This window comes from Tenrec ecaudatus, chromosome 7, assembly GCF_050624435.1.
Source record: "Tenrec ecaudatus isolate mTenEca1 chromosome 7, mTenEca1.hap1, whole genome shotgun sequence".
Classification (NCBI taxonomy): domain Eukaryota; kingdom Metazoa; phylum Chordata; class Mammalia; order Afrosoricida; family Tenrecidae; genus Tenrec; species Tenrec ecaudatus.
The window spans coordinates 84903863-84923205 of NC_134536.1; the positions used below are offsets into that span (position 1 = coordinate 84903863).

The following is a 19343-nucleotide window of genomic DNA, read 5'->3' on the forward strand; positions in this document are numbered from 1 at the left end:
GACCATGTGTTATCAGTCTACTCTAATAAAATAGATCTAAAAAATAAACAAGCAAAAATGTTCTTTATTGTCATAGATATATTTAAGACTAGATGCAGCAATACACAAATGAAAAAAAATGTTCTGAAAAAGATGAAGGCAACATAGGTACAAATGTGCTGGACACATGGATGGTGATAAGAGCTGTAAAGCCCCCAATAAAATGATTTAAAAATAAAAGCCGAGGTTACCTGCTCAATAAAGATTTTAAACCTTGGAAACCCTAGATAGGGATGCCATGAGTCCAAACACCAGAAACCCAAGATCTAGCCGACTCTTCACAGCTGAACCTTAGTAACTTCCTTCTCCCCAGAATGCAGCTTTAATTTCATTCTGGGTATACCTTGTATGCCAGAATTCCCAGATTATGGCACCTGGCATCCCAGGTGCTAGAGCAGATACATAGAGGCGATGTATGATATATGAAATGTTTCTAAGAAACATGGTGAACTCAGTATGCTGCACACTGCTGGACCTACCCACTGGAGGCAGTTCATAGTTTCAGTGTTGTATCACATTATGTTGCTACGAATAGATTTGTATCTTAAAGCTGGGATTTCAGTAGTCAAGTTTGACAAAATCAAATGCGACAGGAAATGAGAATGGTGGTGGTAAATCTAAAACCCAAAATATTAAAAGCTGCACCGCACACAGTGGACACACATACTTCATTCATAATTGCAACAATTGAGGAATAAAACAAATATTTTTTCTCTAAATTTGTGTATAATTTTTTCAAATGGCTTCTAAATTGCTAGCCAAAAATACTTATTAATCCCCAGTGGGATGAACAACAGAAACCATGGGGGAAGTGAAACAGCAGTTGGTATAAGATATGAAAATGATAATTTACAATTTCTCAAGTGGTCACAGGGGGGTGGAGGGAAGAGGAGCTGATACTAAGGGCTTAATAGAAAGTAAACGTTTATAAAATAATGATGGCAACATATGTACAAATATGCTTGATACAATTGCTGTATGGATTGTTACAAGAGCTTTAAGAGCCCTCAATAAAAAATTTTAATTAAAAAAACTAAGTTGTGGGGCTTAAGTGGAGAGCAAATGCCTTGAGAATGATTGGGGCAGGGAATGTATGGATGTGCTTTATACAATTGATGTATGTATATGTATGGATTGTGGTAAGAGTTGTATGAGTTCCTAATAAAATGTAAAAGAAGAAAAGAGAAAAAAATGATTAGGGCAAAGACTGTACAGATGTGCTTTATACAATTGATGTATGTATATATATGAACTGTGAAAAGAATTGTATGAGCCCCAATAAATTGTTAAAATTTAAAAAAAAAAAACTAAGTTGTGTGACCACAGCTTAATACATTTAGGACCATTATTTAAAACAAAAAACTCTACTGTGATACTCAAAGTTCCTGGCAAAGTTTGTGATCTTTGCCTCAGCCAAGCCCCTGTGTTGTGAACGCTTTACCAAGGTGAGCTGTGTGACCCTGACGTGCTTAAAACAAAGACCATCACACAAACACAAAACCCAGGAAAAGAAGAATTCAGGTTAAAACTGGCTTTAAAGGTCACTCACTCAGTCTGCTTAATCCTTCCAATCCTATGCAATGCCCCCTGGATAACCTGTTTTGGTGGGAAGGGGAACCTTCAAAAACACAAGCATGCAAATTACTGTTTTTGCAGTTCCTACAGACTCTAGCAAAGCTTTTAAAATTATAGCCTCCCAGCTATGTTGGAAAAGAATGAGCCTGGCCCGCACAGACAGAACACACCCTTGCATCTGTGCCAGGAAAACCAAGGAGAAACTTTGAAGAGAGGAGACTATGCGGTCACCGCACTTCGAGACGACGCTAGTTTGTGGCTTTCATCTCACTCTCAATATACTGCTTTTAAGCTAATGAGCATACTTCAGATTATAGCAGACATGCTTGTCTGGAAACTTGTTTTCCTAGAAAAAATAGCACGTGTGAACAGCAAAGGGAAAATTAACCCCAAAGTCAGAATCATGGTTTCCTAGGGACAAGGCCTCCTGGTGGTATAAAGGGTTAAGCTTTGGGTTGCTAACTGCAAGAGTGGAAGTTCAATGCTACCAGCCAAGTGCTCCCTAGAATACACAATCTCTGCGCTCTATGGAGGAGTTCAAGTCTGTGCTATAAGGCCAGGTGACTCGATGCAGTAGGTTCTGTGTGGGGGATATTATAACTAGAGGGAGTCCTCCTGGCACAGGGGGCCAAACATCGGGCTCTTCACCAGAAGTTTGGCAGTTCGAATGCCCAAGCCGCCCATTGAAAAATGAAGAAGCAAAGCCGTCTGCCTCTAGGAAGATCTGCAGCCTCAAAAGCCCGGTGAGCACTTCTGTGCCATCGAGGGGTTGCTATGAGTCCCAACCAACTGGCATGTAGTGTGGGTGTGGGTTTGTTAAGGGACAAGCAAACAAGTGGAATGCAATGGGGAGAGGTATAAAGAGGCCAAGGTCCTGGTGATGCTCAGTTGAGTGGGTGTGCCTTGTATTATTATACTTTAAATTGTACCTGTGCGTTTAATACAGGCTGCTCCGTTGGAGAAAGATGAGGTTGTCTACTCCCAGAAAGATTTAAAGTTTTGGAAACCCACAGGGGTAGCTCTATCCTGTCCTAGAGGGCACTAAGAGTCAGACTGGCCTCGATGGCAGTGAGTTTGATTTGCTTGTACATACAATATAAGGAGTCTTGGTAGCAAAGCACCTCAGTTGTCAATGGCTCCAAGCCTGAACTTTCCACTACTCAAACAGGAAAGTTTGGGGGACGGGGGTGGGGGTGGGGGTGGGGGGGGATCTGTTCAGTGTTCCTAACTTTGCTCGATTGTCCAATTGAAAATCCAACTTGAAAACACTTGTACAAGCCGAGAGTCATGGGCGGCATCTCCAGATGCTTCAGTCTAACCATTGCTCTCACTCAGACAGCATATAGTGCTTGTGTGGTGCATTAAAACATTCACCAAGCCATCTAGCTCAGAAGCAACAAAGCCCACATGGAAGAAGCACACCAGCCTGGGTGATCAGGTATCAGACATCAGAAGACCCAAAACAATCATATCAATACAAATGGGGTGGGGTCAGACCCATCTGTACACAATTGGGCATCCCCTCACAGAAGGGTCACAGGGAAGGGACGAGCAAGCCAGGGTGCAGTATAGCACCGATGAAACGATGCTCTAGTTCTTTACTGCTTCCCCCCACCCACCCCTATCATGACCCGTTTTACCTTACAAATTCAGCTAGACCAGCACATGTACACTGGTACAGATATGAGCTCCCAACACACAGAATCCAGGACAGGTAAACCCCTCAGGAACAATAATGGGAGCATACCTGGGGTCACCAGGAATCTGGATCAACTCTGCAAACAGATCGGGAGCACAATGGTTTTACATGGCGTAGGCACCTATCTGTAGGGCCTCGAGGCTCAGGGAGAGGCACTGTGGTGCCCCAACCCCAACGGAGGAGTTCACAATTAGCATTTCTTAGTATCCTTGGTCTGTACCTCCTAAACCTGCACAGCACTTGTTTTTGGTCTCATGTTCCTCTCCATCTTTCTTCCACACTTCCTTAATTATGACACATAGGCAGGAAATGTCTCCAATTTTAATTTGTTTTCCTAATTTTTAATAAAATGATATCGAAGCCCAGAGGCTCAAACTCACCTTCTGCACCTCAGGAGAAAAAAAAAAAAATCAATGAGTGTCTCTGCTTCCATGCAGATAAATTTGCAGCCTCAGAAACTCTACATACTCACTATAAACCAATCAATTTGATGGCCCTGAGCTTGGCGTTGGAAGCACTTGGTAGGGCTAACAACGTATAAAAGGCCATGGGGTTCCCGTTGCTATTTTCAGAATGGGGGATTTAATTTCCACGTCAGTCATCATGCCACACCTTGATCCCAGGTCTATTTGTCTTCATCGTCCAGGTTTTTTCCACATATACTGGCCTAAAAATGATGGCGTTGTGGTTAAGTGCCAGGTGGTTCACCAGCTGTGGTGGGTAAGTGCCAGGCGGTTCACCGCAAGGTCAGCTGTCTGAACTCGCCCGGGCTCCACCAGAGCCCTGACCATCGCTCTCATGCAGCTCACAGCCTAGGAAGTCTTAGAGAACAGGCTACTCTGCGGTCACAGTGAGTCGGCTTCAACTTGGTCTCCACACAAAAGAATACCTAGTAGCTTGCCATGCATCATTTAATTTCCACCACCAAACAACAATGCCTCCAGCTTACTGTTAGAGCCCGGCTTCGGGGAATAACCCGCACCAGCAAGAAATGCCAGGAGTTCTCCTTCTGAAGACCCGCGCGGCGGAGCATTTCCTTCCCAAGGCGCCAAGAACGACGGTTTAAAGCGCTGGTCTTCCAAAGTCCAACAGAACCCGGTCCTGCGTCCTTGGAAGGCCAGGCGCCCCCCTGAGAGCAATTCACTGGGCTTCTCGAAAAGCGTTCTTGACGGGGTTTAGGGCGTCCACGTGTCCCTGGGGCTCCCAAATAAACTCCCACTCCCCTCCGCCCTCCCAGACCGCCCCCGTCTAGTCCACCAGCGGACGCCCGCACCCGACCGAGTGCTCGCCGGCGGAAACGCCGCACCGACCGGGGTCCCGGGTGCCCGCGCCGGAGCCGGGGAGCCAGGCGGTGGCCGGGCGCCGAGCCCAGCAAGGGCCGCGGGGACACGCACCTGGTGCCGCGCCGCCCGCACTTCCCCCCAACTCGGGCCGCTCCCGCGGGGGGGGGACGCGACCAAGTTCTCCAAGCCCCCCCACCCCCGGGCCTTCACGTCGAGAGGCGGCAGGGACAGCGCCCCGAGGGCGCGAAGGACCCGCCGCGAAGGACCCCGCCGGGACGTCGCAGAGGCAGCCCGCCTTCGGGGGCCCGGGACCGCCCGCGAGGTCACGCGGTACCTTTCTCTCCCGGGCCGAGCGTCCCAAGCGGCGAGCGCGCTGGGCGAGAGCAGAGGCGTCCCCGCAGGCTCCGGCGGCCCTGGGCCTCGGCGCCGCCGCCGCTGCCCGCTGCCAGCTCTCCCGGCGCGCCGCCCGCGCCCGCGGATAACCTGTGGCCGCGCCGCCCGCCCGCGCCCGCGCCCGCGCCCCGCCCACCCGCCGCCGCGCTGCGGGCACAGCGCCCCGCAGCGGCCTGCCCGGGCCAGGCCCGTGTGGGAGCTGGACCCCGACCGACCCTCTGACTGGGGCCACTGCCCTTTGGGCGGCCGCGGAGCCTCCCTCTGAGCCGGGAACGGTGAGATGCGGTTTTCAGCTCTGAGAACGGAAGGAGCTTGCTGGGAGCTTGTATTCAAACTCAACTCGTTGCAATCCGGCAGATTTCCGACTCCTGGCGACCCTCTAGAGCCCCTATAGGACAGTAGAACTGCCCTTGTGGCTTTCGGAGGCTGTAATTCCCCTCCCCTGCCTCCAAGTGAATGTAACATTAAAATTGTGTTGTTTTGCATATAACTTTCTCCTAGTTCCTAAATGCTTCCTCCCACCCCCACTATCATGATCCCAATTCTACCTTACAAATCCGGCTGGACCAGAGGATGTACACTGGTACAAATAAGAACTGGAAACAGGGAATCCAAGGCCGATGATCCCTTCAGGACCAGGGGTGAGAGTGGCGATACTGGGAGGGTGGATTGGAAAGGGGGAACCAATTATAAGGATCTACATATAACCTCCTCCCTGGGGGACGGACAACAGAAAGGTGGGTGAAGGGAGACATCAGATAGTGTAAGATATGACAAAATAATAATTTATAAATTATCTAGGGTTCATGAGGGAGCGGGGGAGAGGGAGAAGGGACTGTGGAGGGAGGGGGGAAATGAGGAACTGATACCAAGGGCTCAAGTAGAAAGCAAATGATTTGAGAATTATGATGGCAACAAATGTACAAACGTGCTCTGCACAATGAATGTATGGATTGTGATAAGAGTTGTATGAGTCCCCAATAAAGTGATTAAAAACTACAACAAAAACAAATTTTAAAATTGTATTGTTTTTCTCAGTAAGCTGTGATGGAGCTTAGAACTGGCTCAGCTGGCCCTTTCTCCTCTGATCTCCCAGTTCAAAAGGCTCACAGAGCTTAATAGACAATGTTCTCTTAGAACTGCAGGTGGGCTCAACACGGTCAAGGGTCAACACAATCTTCTTTGCAGTTTTAGCCTTCTTGCAGAAAGTTAACTTAGTCTGCTCTCCATAGCTACTCTGCTTCCTGTCATGTCGTCACTTTCCCTAGACATACAAAAGGTGCCCCCTTTTGAGGGTTGGTGTTTGCCGTGCAGGTTTTAGAAACGTTCATAGTGTTTTTAGGAGTGCTACTAGTACATTAAGCGAGACTGTAACTTTTTACAGGAGTTGAAAGTTTCCTCTTTCTCTCGTGGAGCAGCCGGTAGTTACAAACTGCAGACCTTATGGTAGAGATAAATGAAGAGGAGAAACCTCAAATCTAGACAGCATTCTTCTGAATTCTATTTCTGGTATAACCAGGGCCTCTTTCAGAGTACTCAATTGTTTTTTTGGTGGGTTTTGAGTGTGTTTGTTTTCCTAGATTTTTTGAATTGACTGTGATAATTTGTTGTGCCAGCCTGGCCAATAAACACATGTAGGATTACTTGAAGGACAGAGATAAGTGGCTTGGCGAGCCTCGCCTTTCTGTCTCTCACTCTTTGATCATAGGACCACTGTGCAGCTGCCTAGCTTGTTCTGTGCCTCAGTTCGCAAACTACACTACCTGTGGGACACCTAACCTGTGGGCTGTGTCGCTGTAATTTGAGGCCCCTCTAAGACCTGCCTTGCCAGAGAATTGGAATACACATCTCTGGATTTTGGGACTGACTGTTGGTGACCTGGCTGATGGTTGGTGACCTGCCTTGCTGTTTGCTGCCTGTGCTGGGACAGCAAAAATTTCTACAGAGGGATTGGCGGCCCTCAAGACTTGAAGGACTGCCAGTGTCTCACAACTCTCTGACGGGAGTGACTTGCACTGAGCCATTTCTACTGCTTTATAATTGAACTGTTCATTTCTTGTATTATATATCTATCTGTATATAATTTAACAGTTCATTTCTTGTGTTATATATATATATATCTTTATAAATATATACATAAAATTATCAGCAATCTGGTTTTATCTCTCTAGAGAACCCTGTCTAACACATTTTGGTACCAGGAGTGGTTCTAGGGAAAGAAAATCATAAATATGGGGTTCTTAAATTGGCTCTCCAGCCTGACTAGTCTTAACACTAGTAAGGCTACTTCAACATCCCAAAGCATGGATAAGTCTGCTACTCTTCCTAATCCATGGTGTGAAATAGCAAAGATAATACCTAAAGTAGCACCACTGTTAGATCAGGTGCTAGTTAAAGGAGAGGCTCTGAATGATCATATCTTTGATATTTTCCAGGAGTTTTGTAAGGATGACAAGTATAAGGAAGCTGGTTGGCTGGTCGTTCTTACAATGGAAAGTGTGATTAAGGAGAGGGATGGTCTCAGAGTCTCAAAACTGCAGCTCAGGTGCGGACTAACGGATTTGAATACTTCCATCTGTGCTACAAAGGAGAGCCTTCTCTCTAATAAAAGCTGACATTACTGAGAACCAGGTCCAGAGTCTCATTATACAAGTGGCTGAATTACAACGGCAGCTGAATTGCAGATCTAGAGTAGTGTCTGAAATCAAAGTAAGGACATTGATTGGGAAAAGTTGGGACCCTGAAACATGGGATGAAAACATACGGGCTGAAAATCCAGAAGTGGCGGATATTGAGCCCTTAGAAACAACTGACCCACCCAGTCAATAGATCCACCCCTCCCAGCTGAAAGTATTAATTCACAATCCACACCTGAGCAGATTAGCCAAATTCTTCAAGTTGATATACCAGGTGGAGCTGCATCAGTAGCATTGCCTGAAGGAGATGCCTTACAAGATGTTGCTGAGAGCACCTAGGAAACACCCTTACTACCCATTATTTCCGCTAGACCTGTCACTAAAATTGGTCTCAGAAAACTCCTAAAGGTGAGGTTGAGATGATTACCCAAGAAGAAGCGTGCTATACTCTGCTCGAGTTCTCAAATACGTACAAGCAGAAGCCTGGCGAATACCCCTGGGAATGGTTACTAAGGGTGTGGGATACTGGTGATGAAATGTAATATTAGACCAGTCTGAGTTTCTGGATATGGGACCCCTAAGCACAGACTCTTCTTTCAATGTCTCTGCGAGAGAGGCTAAGAGAGAATCTAATTTTTCATTTGGTTGGTTCGATGAAGCATGGACTGCCAGATGGCCTAGAATAGACCAACTTGAAGTACCTGACCTACCTTGGTACACTGTAGAGGAAGGCATCCAAAAGCTTAGAAAAATTGGTATGTTAGAATGAATCTATCAGGATATTCCCATAGACCCAAAAAGGGGGTGTCCTGAGGACATACTCTTTACCACAACCATAAGGAACAAGTTTGTAAAGTGGGCCCCAGAATCTCTTAAGACTCCTGTAATTGCTATTTTATGTGCACCAGGATTAACAGTGGGCACTGCCCTAAGCAAACTGCGGCATTTGCCCACAGTGGGGCTCATTGGTCCCCGTGATGGTAGAGGGCAGGTGTCAGCACTGAATCAATAGAGACAGGGTGAGCGTGGTTTTAATAGACAACAAGGTTTCAGTAGTAATCAAAGCAACCTGTCTCATGTGGAATTATGGCATTGGCTACTTAGCTATGGTATCCCTAGGAATGAAATAGATGGAAACCTACTATATATTTACGTGATCTATACAGGTGAAATAATGGTAGATCAGGTGAACATCAGAATAGACAGTCACTATCGCTCAATCAATTCTCAGACCTGAGCCAGTTTACAGACCCACAACCCCTTGAATGAGGGGGAGGCCGGGTCCCTTTAAAGGAGGATCCTGCTACATCACCGAAGGTCTATACTGTTAGTCTTTCTTCTAGCCTTCCCCGAAGGGATCTGCAGCCTTTCACAAGAGTAACTATTTAGGGAAAGGAAATAATCAAACTTTTCAGGGATTACTGGAGACTGGCTCGGAATTGACAATTCCAGGAGACCCAAAGTGTTTCGAAGGCCCACAAGTCAGCATGGGGGTTTATGGAGGTCAAGCTATCGATGGAGTTTTAGCTCAAGTACGCCTCACTGTGGGTCCAGTGGGCCCCCGGACCCATCCTGTGGTTATTTCCCCAGTTCCAGAATACATCATTGGAATAGACATACTTAGTAACTGGCAGAACCCCCATATTGGATCCCTGAAATGTGGAATAAGGGCTATCATGGTAGGTAAGGCCAAGTGGACACCATTAGAACTGCCATTCCTTAGGAAAATAGTAAACCAAAAGCAGTACCGCATTCCTGGAGGGATTGCAGAGATCCGTGCCACCATCAAAGACATGAAAGATGCAGGGGTGGTGATTCCTTATACATACCCATTTAACTCACTTATTTGACCTGTAAAGAAGACAGATGGATCGTGGAGAATGAAAGTGGATTATCATAAATTTAACCAGGTGGTGACTCCAATTGCAGCTGCTGTTTCAGATGTGATTTCATTGCTTGAGCAAATTAATACTTCTCTTGGTACTTGGTATGCAGCTATTGATCTGGCTAATGCCTTCTGAATACCAATCTCGAAGGACCTCCAGAAGCAGTTTGCCTTCACTTGGCAGGGGAAACAATATACTTGCACAACTCTCCCCCAGGGGTACATCAACTCTTCTTCCCTGTGCCATTATGTAGACAGAAGGGACCTTGATCACCTGCCTATTCCATAAAATGTCACACTGGTCTTTTATATTGATGACATTATGCTGATTGGACCTACTAAGGAGGATGTATCAAAGACTCTAGATTCATTGGTACAATATCTGCTAACAAGAGGTTGGGAAATTAACTCAATGAATGAAGATTCAGGTACCCTCCACATCAGTAAAATTTCTAGGGGTCCAGTGGTGTGGAGCATGTTGAGATATTCCTTCTAAAGTGAAGAATAAGCTGTTGCATTTAGCTCCTCCAACGACTAAAAAAGAAGCACAACGCCTAGTGGATCTCTTCAGATTTTGGAGGCAACATATCCCTCACTTGAGTGTTCTATTTAGACCTATTTATCAAATGACACGAAAAGCCTCCAATTTTGAGTGGGACTCTGAATAAGAAAAGGCTCTTCAACAGGTTCAGGCTGCCGTGCAAGCTGCTTTGCCACTGGGACCATATGATCCAGCTGACCCAATGGTGCCAGAGGTGTCAGTTGTAGATAAAGATGCAGTGTGGAATCTTTGGCAGACCCCTATTGGTGAACCACAGCATAGACCATTGGGATTTTGGAGTAAAGTCCTGCCATCCTCTGCAGACAACGACTCCCCCTTTGAAAAACAGCTGTTGGCCTGTTACTGGGCCTTGGTGGAGACTGAACGCCTCACCATGGGCCACCAAGTCACCATGAGGCCTGAATTACCTATCATGAACTGGGTATTGTCTGACCCACGTAATCATAAAGTTGGACGTGAGCAGCAACACGCCATTGTTAAATGGAAGTGGTATATACGAGATCGGGCCATAGCAGGACCTGAAGGGACAAGTAAGCTGCATGAAGAAGTGACCCAAATGCTCAGAGACTCCATTCCTGTCACATTACCTTCTTTCTCCCAGTCTGCACCTATGGCCTCCTGGAGAGTTCCTTACCATACTTTAAGTGAAAATCAGAAAAGCCATGCTTGTGTTATGTATGGCTCTGCACAATATGCAGGTGCCACTCCTAAGTGGACAGCAGCAGTACTACAGCCTCTTTCTGGGATCTCCCTAAAGGACAGTGGTGAAGGGAAATCTTCCCAATGAGCAGTGCACCGTTCAGTTTGCATATACGGGAAAATAACCAAATGTGAGACTTTATACTGATTAATGGGCTGTGTCTAATGGCTTGGCTGGATGGTTAGGGAATTGGAAGGACCATGATTGGAAAATTGGTGACAAGGAGGTGTGGGGAAGAGGTATGTGGATAGACCTCTCTGAATGGGCCAAGAAAGTAAAGTTAATTGTGTCTTGTGTGAACGCTCACCAAAGGATTACCTCTGAAGAGGAGACTTTAATAATCAAGTGGATAAGATGACACGCGCTGTGGAGACTGGTCCTCCTCTTTCCTCTGCCACCCCTGTTATTGCCCAATGGGCACATGAACAAAGTGGACATGGTGGCAGGGATGGAGGTTATGCATGGGCACGGCAACATGGACTTCCATTCACCAAGGCAGACTTGGCCACTGCCACTGCTGAGTGTCCCATTTGCCAGCAACGGAAACCAACATTAAGTCCAAGATATGGGACAATTCCTCGGGGAGATCAACCAGCAACTTGGTGGCAGGTTGATTACATAGGACCACTTCCATCCTGGAGGGACAGCGATTTGTTCTTACTGGAATAGACACCTACTCTGGATATGGATTTGCCTTCCCTGCACGTGATGCTTCTGCCAAAACTACTATTTGTGGACTTACAGAATGCCTCATCCACCGGCATGGCATCCCACATAGCGTTGCTTCAGATAAAGGAACTCACTTTACAGCAAATACAGTGAGGCAATGGGCCCATGCCCATGGAATCCACTGGTCGTATCATGTTCCTCATCATCCTGAAGCTGCTGGCTTGATAGAACAATGGAATGGGCTCCTAAGGACACAATATGGTGCCAACTACATGGCAACAACTTGCGGAGCTGTGGCAGTGTTCTCCAGGAAGCTGTATACGCTCTAAACCAGTGGCTAATATATGGTGCTGTGTCTCCAATAGCCAGAATTCATGGGTCCAGGAACCAAGGGGTGGAAGCTAGAGTGGCACCACTCACTATTGCTCCTAGTGATCCACTTGCAGCATTTTTGCTTCCTGTCCCTGAAACTCTGTGTTCCTCAGGCCTGGAGGTCCTGGTCCCGAAGAAAGGAACTCTCCCACCTGGAAACACAGCATGGATTCCACTGAATTGGCAGCTGAGAATGCGTCCTGGGCACTTTGGACTTCTCATGCCTCTGCATCAACAGGTCAGGAAGAGTGTCACTGTACTAAGTGGTGTGATTGATCCTGATTACCAAGGAGAAATTGGACTGGTGCTACATAATGGAGGTAAAGAAGAATATGTCTGGAATCCAGGGGATCCCATAGGCCGGCTCTTCGTGTTACCATGCCCTGTGATTAAAGTAAACGCTAAATTACAGCAACCCAATCCTAACAGGACTTATAATGACTCAGACCCCTCAGGAATGAAGGTCTGGGTCACCCCACCAGGCAAAAAACCACAGCCAGCTGAGGTGCTTGCTGAGGGCAAAAGTAATACAGGATGGGTAGTAGAAGAAGGTAGTTCTTCCTATCAGTTACAACCATATGATCAATTGCAAAAGCGAGATTTGTAATTGTCAATGTATTTTCTTTTTATGTGCTTATTGCATATCTTTCCTTTGTTCAGGTATGATATATCAGATATAATTGGACTCAGTGTGTTTCATTTATATGTATGATAGATGATTGATGACAAATATAAGTGTGATTTCATCAATGTCTGGAAATTATATAAATATATATGGCTAAAGAATTGTGTACAGGTGCCAGGTTGGCAAGGGGTGGATTGAGATAGTTAGTTTATTGTGCCAGCCTGTGGGACACCTAACCTGTGGACTGTGTCGCTGTAATTTGAGGCGCCTTTAAGACCTGCCCTGCCAGAGAATTGGAATGTACATCTCTGGATTTTGGGACTGACTGTTGGTGACCTGGCTGACGGTTGGTGACCTGCCTTGCTGTTTGCTGCCTGTGCTGGGATAGCAAAAATCTCTCTACAGAGGACTACCTGGCAGCCCTCAAGACTTGAAGGACTGCCAGTGTCTCACAACTCTCTGATGGGAGTGACTTGCACTGAATCATTTGTACTGCTTTATAATTGAACTGTTCATTTCTTGTATTATATATCTATCTATCTGTATATAATTTAACAGTTCATTTCTTGTGTTATATATCTATCTTTATAAATATATATAAATATATATAATTATCAGCAATCTGGTTTTATCTCTCTAGAGAACCCTGTGTAGCACACTGTGGTTGACTGTTGTTTCCTCAGCACTGTGGTGCTATCAGGAGTGTGTGAGCTGCTGGATCATGTTGGGGTGGTTGGCTCTTTCTAGGGATGTGAGAGAGATCTCGTAGCAACTGGAGATCATACAGCGGTGAAATGAAGAAAAGGGAGAGATAGATAATGGGAAAGTGGAGGGGAGGGGGCAGAAGAAAAGCGAGAATAAAATTAAAGTAACAATAATTATAATAAGTGGCCACGCGGATAGCCAAGAGCTTTGTAAAAATAATGTATTTTTTTACAATAATGGGAAAATGTATTTTAAGAGGGGCAATTAGAATGCATAAGTTTAATGGAAATATGTTTCACAATGAAAAAGAGAGAGAGTAAAAAGAGATAATGAGTGGGGTATGGAAAAGTGTTAGCAAATAGTCACATCAGAAGAAAATGGCTTACATATGTGTGTGTGTTTGTAAGAAGTGTAAAGAAGAAAAAAATAAAATAGAGAAGGAAGGAAAAAGAAAAAAGGGAGAAAATAGAAAAAGTCAAGGAGTAAAAGAAGGGCAAAAAAGCATTGATGTTCCGAGAAGAGACAGAAGACTGAGGTGTGGCTTAGGTGTGGGTACTGGAGTTCTGTTGCTATGGCAGTGTGAATGTGTGTGCGTCTGTACACTCAGAGGAAAATAAAAAGCCAAAATTTTGGGCCTGCCTGTTTTGCTTGAGGGGAATGCATATTCTCAGGAGGGTCGGGTATTACCCAAAAAGGAAGTGAAAAGAAATAGAAAAATTATTATAATATTACAACAGAGCCAAAGTACAAAAAAGTGAAGAAAATATACAATCACCTGGGGGGTGGGTTGGTATTCCTCCTCCTGCGGTAGTGTCAGCATGCGTATGTGCTTGCCACTCGAGGTAAGGGGTCCCTCATGGGGGAGAGGGGCTGCAGGACACAGCAGGAAAGAAAGAAGAAGCAGACAAAATGGTGAAGCATGTAGCTGGGTCCTGAGAACGTCTGCACTGAGCTGCCCTCACAGTCCGCCATCCACACAGGGTCCCCGGAGTCACCGAGGCCAGTGATTTGGCTGACCAAGTATGTCCTTAGCCTTAACATGTCCAAAGCACATGAGATGAAGTTCCACCCTCCTTGCTTCTAAGGAGCATTCTGGTTGCACTGCCTCCAGGACGAATGTGTTTGTTCTTCTGGCAGTCCATATACTTCTAATATTCTTCCCACACCGCAGTTCAAACGCATCGATTCTTGCTTATCCATTGTCCTGCTTTTACACGGATTGAAGGCCACTGAAAATACCATGGTTTGAATAAGGAGCACCTGCGTCCTCACAGGGACATCTTTGCTCTAAAACAGTTTGCTCTATACACTTCTTGCGCAGAAGGTTTGCCCAATACAATACTTCTATGAGTGTTTTGACTGTGAACACATAATCAAGGGTAATGTAACCAAGAAGAATTGCTGAAACTCTGGTGGGGACTGAGCATGATAGTGGGACAGGAGGAAAGTCAAAGGAAATAGAGGAAAGAGCTGGGAAGCAAAGGTCATTTATAGAGGTCTAGATAAAGATATGTACGTATGCAAATATATTTATAATTGAGGATGGGAAAATAGATATATGTGCATATATTTATAGGTTTAGTATTAAGGTATCAGAAGGACATTGGGCCTCCACTCAAGTACACCCTCAATGCAGGAATACTTTCTTCTATTAAATTGGCATTCTATGATGCTCACCTTCCTGACACAACCGCTGAAGACAAAGCAGGTAAACAGCAAATGCGGTGAAGAAAGCTGCTGATGGTGCCCGGCTATCAAAAGATATAGTGTCTGGGGTCTTAAAGGCTTGAAGGTAAACAAGAGGCCATCTAGCTCAGAAACAACAAAGCCCACATGGAAGAAGCACACCAGCCTGTGTGATCACAAGGTGTCGAAGGGATCAGGTACCAGGCATCAAAGAACAAAAAATCTTACCATAGTGAATGAGGGGGGTAGTGCGGAGTGGAGACCCAAAGCCATTTGTAGGCCACTGGACATCCCCTTACAAAAGGGTCTCAGGGAGGAGACAAGCCAGTCAGGGTGCAATGTAGCAACGACAAAAATTCAACTTTCTTCTAGTTCCTAAATGCTTCCTCCTCCCCTACTATCATGATCCCAATTCTACCTTACAAATCTAGCTAGGCCAGAGGATGTACACTGGTACAGATAGGAACTGGAAACACAGGGAATCCAGGGAAATGATCCCTTCAGGGCCAGTGGTGTGAATGGTGATACTGGGAGGGTGGAGGGAGGGTGGGTTGGATAAGGGGGAACCAATTACAAGGATCTGCATGTGACCTTCTCCCGGGGCGGGGGGGGGGGGGCGGACAACAGAAGAGTGGATGAGGGGAGATGTTGGACAGGGCAAGCTATGACAAAATAATAATTTATAAATTATCAAGGGTTCATGAAGGACGGGGAGCGGGGAGGGAGGGAAAAATGAGGAGCTGATGCCAGGGGCTTAAGTGGAGACCAAATGTTTTGAGACTGATGAGGGCAATGAATGTATAAATGTGCTTTACACAATTGATAGATTGTGATACAAGTTGTATGAGTCCCTAAAAAACGATTAAAAAAAACAAGTAAAATGAAATCCTTGACAACTTCAACCTTCTCCCCATTTATCATGACATTCTCTATTGGTCCATTTGGGAGGATTTCTATTTTCTTTACACTCATTTAGGGAGCCCTGGTGGCTTAGTGGTTACAAGTTGGTCTGCTAGTCACAAGATAAGCAGTTCAAAACCACCAGTTGCTTGGCAGGAGGAAAATCGGGTTTTCTACTGCCATCAAAAGTTAGTCTGTCCCCCCCACCCCCATTATCATGACCTCAATTTTACCTTACAAATCCGACTAGAGCAGAACATGTAAACTGCTACAGATAAGACCTTGAAACATAGTGAATCCAGAACAGATAAACACCTCAGGACCAATCATGTGCATAGAGATACCAGGAGGATAAGGGGAAGGTGGGGGGAGAAAGAGGGAATTTATCACAAGGATCAACATATAACCCCCTCCCAGGGGAACAAACAACAGAAAAGTGAGTGTAGGGTGACAGAGGATGATGTAAGATATGAAAATACTCTATAACTTATCAAGTGTTCATGAGGAAGGAAGGGTTCGAAAGGGAGGGGGAAATAAGAAGCTGATATCACGGGCTCAAGTAGAAAGAAAATGTTTTGAAAATGATGGCAATATAGTCCAAACGTGTTTGACACAATGAATAAATGTATGGATTATAATAAGAGATCTAAGAGCACCCCCCAATAAAAGTATTTAATAAAAAAAGAGTTACAGTCTCAGAATCTTACTGGGACAGTTTTACCCTGTCCTATTATTCCGTTGCTATGCATTGGAATCAACTAGATGACAGTGAGTGTGGTTTTTTGTTTTGAGTTTATGTTGAATTGTAATCCATACTGAAGGCTGTATTCTTTTTAATTAAAAAATCACTGGGGACTCTTAGAACTCTTGTTACAATCCATACATCGGTTGTATCAGGCCTGTTGGTACATATGTTGTCGTCATTCTTTTTCAGACATGTACTTTCTATTGAGCCCTTGGTATCAGCTCCTCTTTTTTCCCTCCCTCCCCACCTCCACCCTCATAACCCCTTGATAGATTATAAATTATTATTTTCATATCTTACACCGACCAGTCTCCCTTCCCCCATGTTTTCTGTTGTTCTTCCCCCTGGAGAGGGGTTTGTGGTTATGTGTTGATTGTAGCAATCAGTTCCCCCTTTCTCCTTTCTCCCCCCGGCCCTCCCCCCAACTACCTCTTCCCCTTCTGGTATCACTATTCCCACTCCTGTTCCTGGATTCCTTGTGTGGTGAGGCTCCATCTCTTATCTATCCCTGTGTACATGCTCCAGTCTAGTCTGAATTGAGAAGCAGCACTGGGGTCATGACAGTGGGGGGGAGAGAAAGCCTCAAGGAGCCAGAGGGATAGTGTGTGCTTCATCGGTGCTATACTGCACCCTGGTTGACTCATCCCTTCCCTGTGGCCCCTCTGTGGGGGGAATGTTCCATTGTCTACAAATGGGCTTTGGGTCTCTGCTCCACACCCCCTCATAATCAACAATATGTTTTGTTTGTTTGTTTTAATCATTTTATTGGGGGCTCATCCAACTCTTATCACAATCCATACATACATCAATTGTGTAAAGAACATTTGTACATTCATTGCCTTCATCATTCTCAAAACATTTGCTCTCCACTTAAGCCCTTGGCATCAGCTCCTCATTTCCCCCCCTCCCTCTCATGTTTGTTTGTTTGTTATGTGTCTTCTGATGCCTATTACCCGGTCTCAATGACACCTCATGATCACACCAGTGGTGTGCTTCTTCCACGTGGGCTTGTTGCTTCTCTGCTGAATGGCTGCTTGTTTAACTTCAAACCTTTAAGACCCCAGATGCTATATCTTTTAATAGCCCGGCACCATCCTTCTTCTTCACCACATTTGCTTATTCACCCGTTTTGCCTTCCGCGATTGTGTTCCGGGAAGGTGAGCATCTAAGAATGAAAATTTCTTATCAAATAAAAGGATTCTTGTATTGAGGGAAGGTATGAGCAGAGACTCGAAGTCCATGCACTACCTCAGTGCATTACCTCGGTGTATTGTCGTATAAATATATACGGCTGTATTCTTTTTTTAAAGTCATTTTATTGGAGGCTCGTACAATTCCCATCACAATCCATGCATACATTCACTGTGTGTCAAGCACATCTGTACATTTGTTGCCATCATCATTCTCAAAACATTTGCTTTCTGCATGAGCCCTAAGGCTGTATTCTTTAATCTTCATCAATAAGTGCTTCAAGCCCTCTTCACTCATGGTTAATGAGCCTTCACCCCGTCCCCCTGCCCCCCCCGTCCTGATGCCATTTTATTTGCCTTCATATAGTCCCACCTTCTCAGATTCTTTGCTTAGCACGCAAATTGAATAAGTTTAATGAAAGGATGCGACCCTGATACACACCTTTCCTGATTTAAAACCATGCAGTGGCCTTTTGATCTGCTCAAATGACTGCCTGCCTCTTGGTTTCTGTACAGGTCCCACTAGAACACAGTGAATTCTGGAATCCCTAATCTTTTCAATGTATTCTTGGGTGGTTCTGGTCCGCACGGTCGGATGCCTTTGCGCAGTCAATGACACACAAGCAAACTCCGTTCTGGTGTTCTCTGCTTTCAGCCAAGCCCACCTGACGTTAACAAGGCTATCCCCTCCTTCTATGCCCTCTTCTTAATTCCGCTTCCATTTCTGGCCGCTTTCTTTCAATGTACTACGGCAATTTTTGTTGGATGATGGTCAGCAAAGTTTTAGTTGGATGTGATATTAATGATATTGTTTGATAACTCTTGCATTCTGTTAGGTCATCTTTCTTTGAAATATGGAAAAATATGTATCTGTTCCTGTCACGCGCGACCCTCCCACGGCGGAAGATAAGAGGATGAACGCGACACACGACGAGACAAATTGACCAGGATCCTTCTGATAGCGTGATAAGCGGAGTTTATTGAGAGCTGCCTCTAGATCCGAGGTCAGCTATGGAAGACCCCGGGCAGGCTAAAAACCCTGGCTTATATATGCTTCGGGGTGACGGGGCTCTCTCAGATAGGCGCAAAGCTCTCCTGCGTCAAAGTCCAGACTGAGCGCATGCGTGGCATAACTTGTTATCACTAACCCTGAAGATAAGGGCGCGGTCCAGCGCCATCTTGTAATGGCGTCCACATGTTCCAGTCAGATGACTAGGTAGCTGTCTTCTGAATTTCTTGGCATAGACGAGTGAATGCTTCCAGTGCTTCAGCAGCTTGTTGGAACATTTTGAGTGATGTTTGGTCCGTTTCTGGAGTCTTGCTTTTCGTTGATACCTCCAGTGCAGCTTGGATTTCTTTCTTGACCATCTACCAATTCTTTTTTGGGACAGTGACTCTTGAGTATTCCCTTGACCTTCTTTTGAGGCACCTACATCATTTAATATTTTGCCCATAGAACTTTCAACATCGCAACTCGAGGGTTGAATTTTTCTTTGATTCTTTCCATTTGGGAAATGTTGGTTGGGCCTGTCTTTCCCTTAGAATTTTTAAAAAATCATTTTATTGGGGGCTCATACAACTCTTATCACAATCCATCCATACATCAATTGTATAAAGCACATTCGTACATTCATTACCTTCATCATTCTCAAAACATTTGCTCTCCACGTCAACCCTTA

At 45.4% G+C, this 19343-nt stretch overlaps 1 protein-coding gene across 1 annotated transcript in view; it reads right to left on the reverse strand.

Annotated features, from left to right (window-relative positions):
* Positions 1–5033, reverse strand: part of ANKRD6 (ankyrin repeat domain 6) — a 188990-nt gene extending 183957 nt beyond the window's left edge. Inside the window, exon 1 of the mRNA XM_075554771.1 lies at positions 4931–5033. The gene's annotated coding sequence lies outside the window, so the exon portion shown is untranslated. The remainder of the gene's footprint in view (positions 1–4930) is intronic.
* Positions 5034–19343: the final 14310 nt, after the last annotated feature.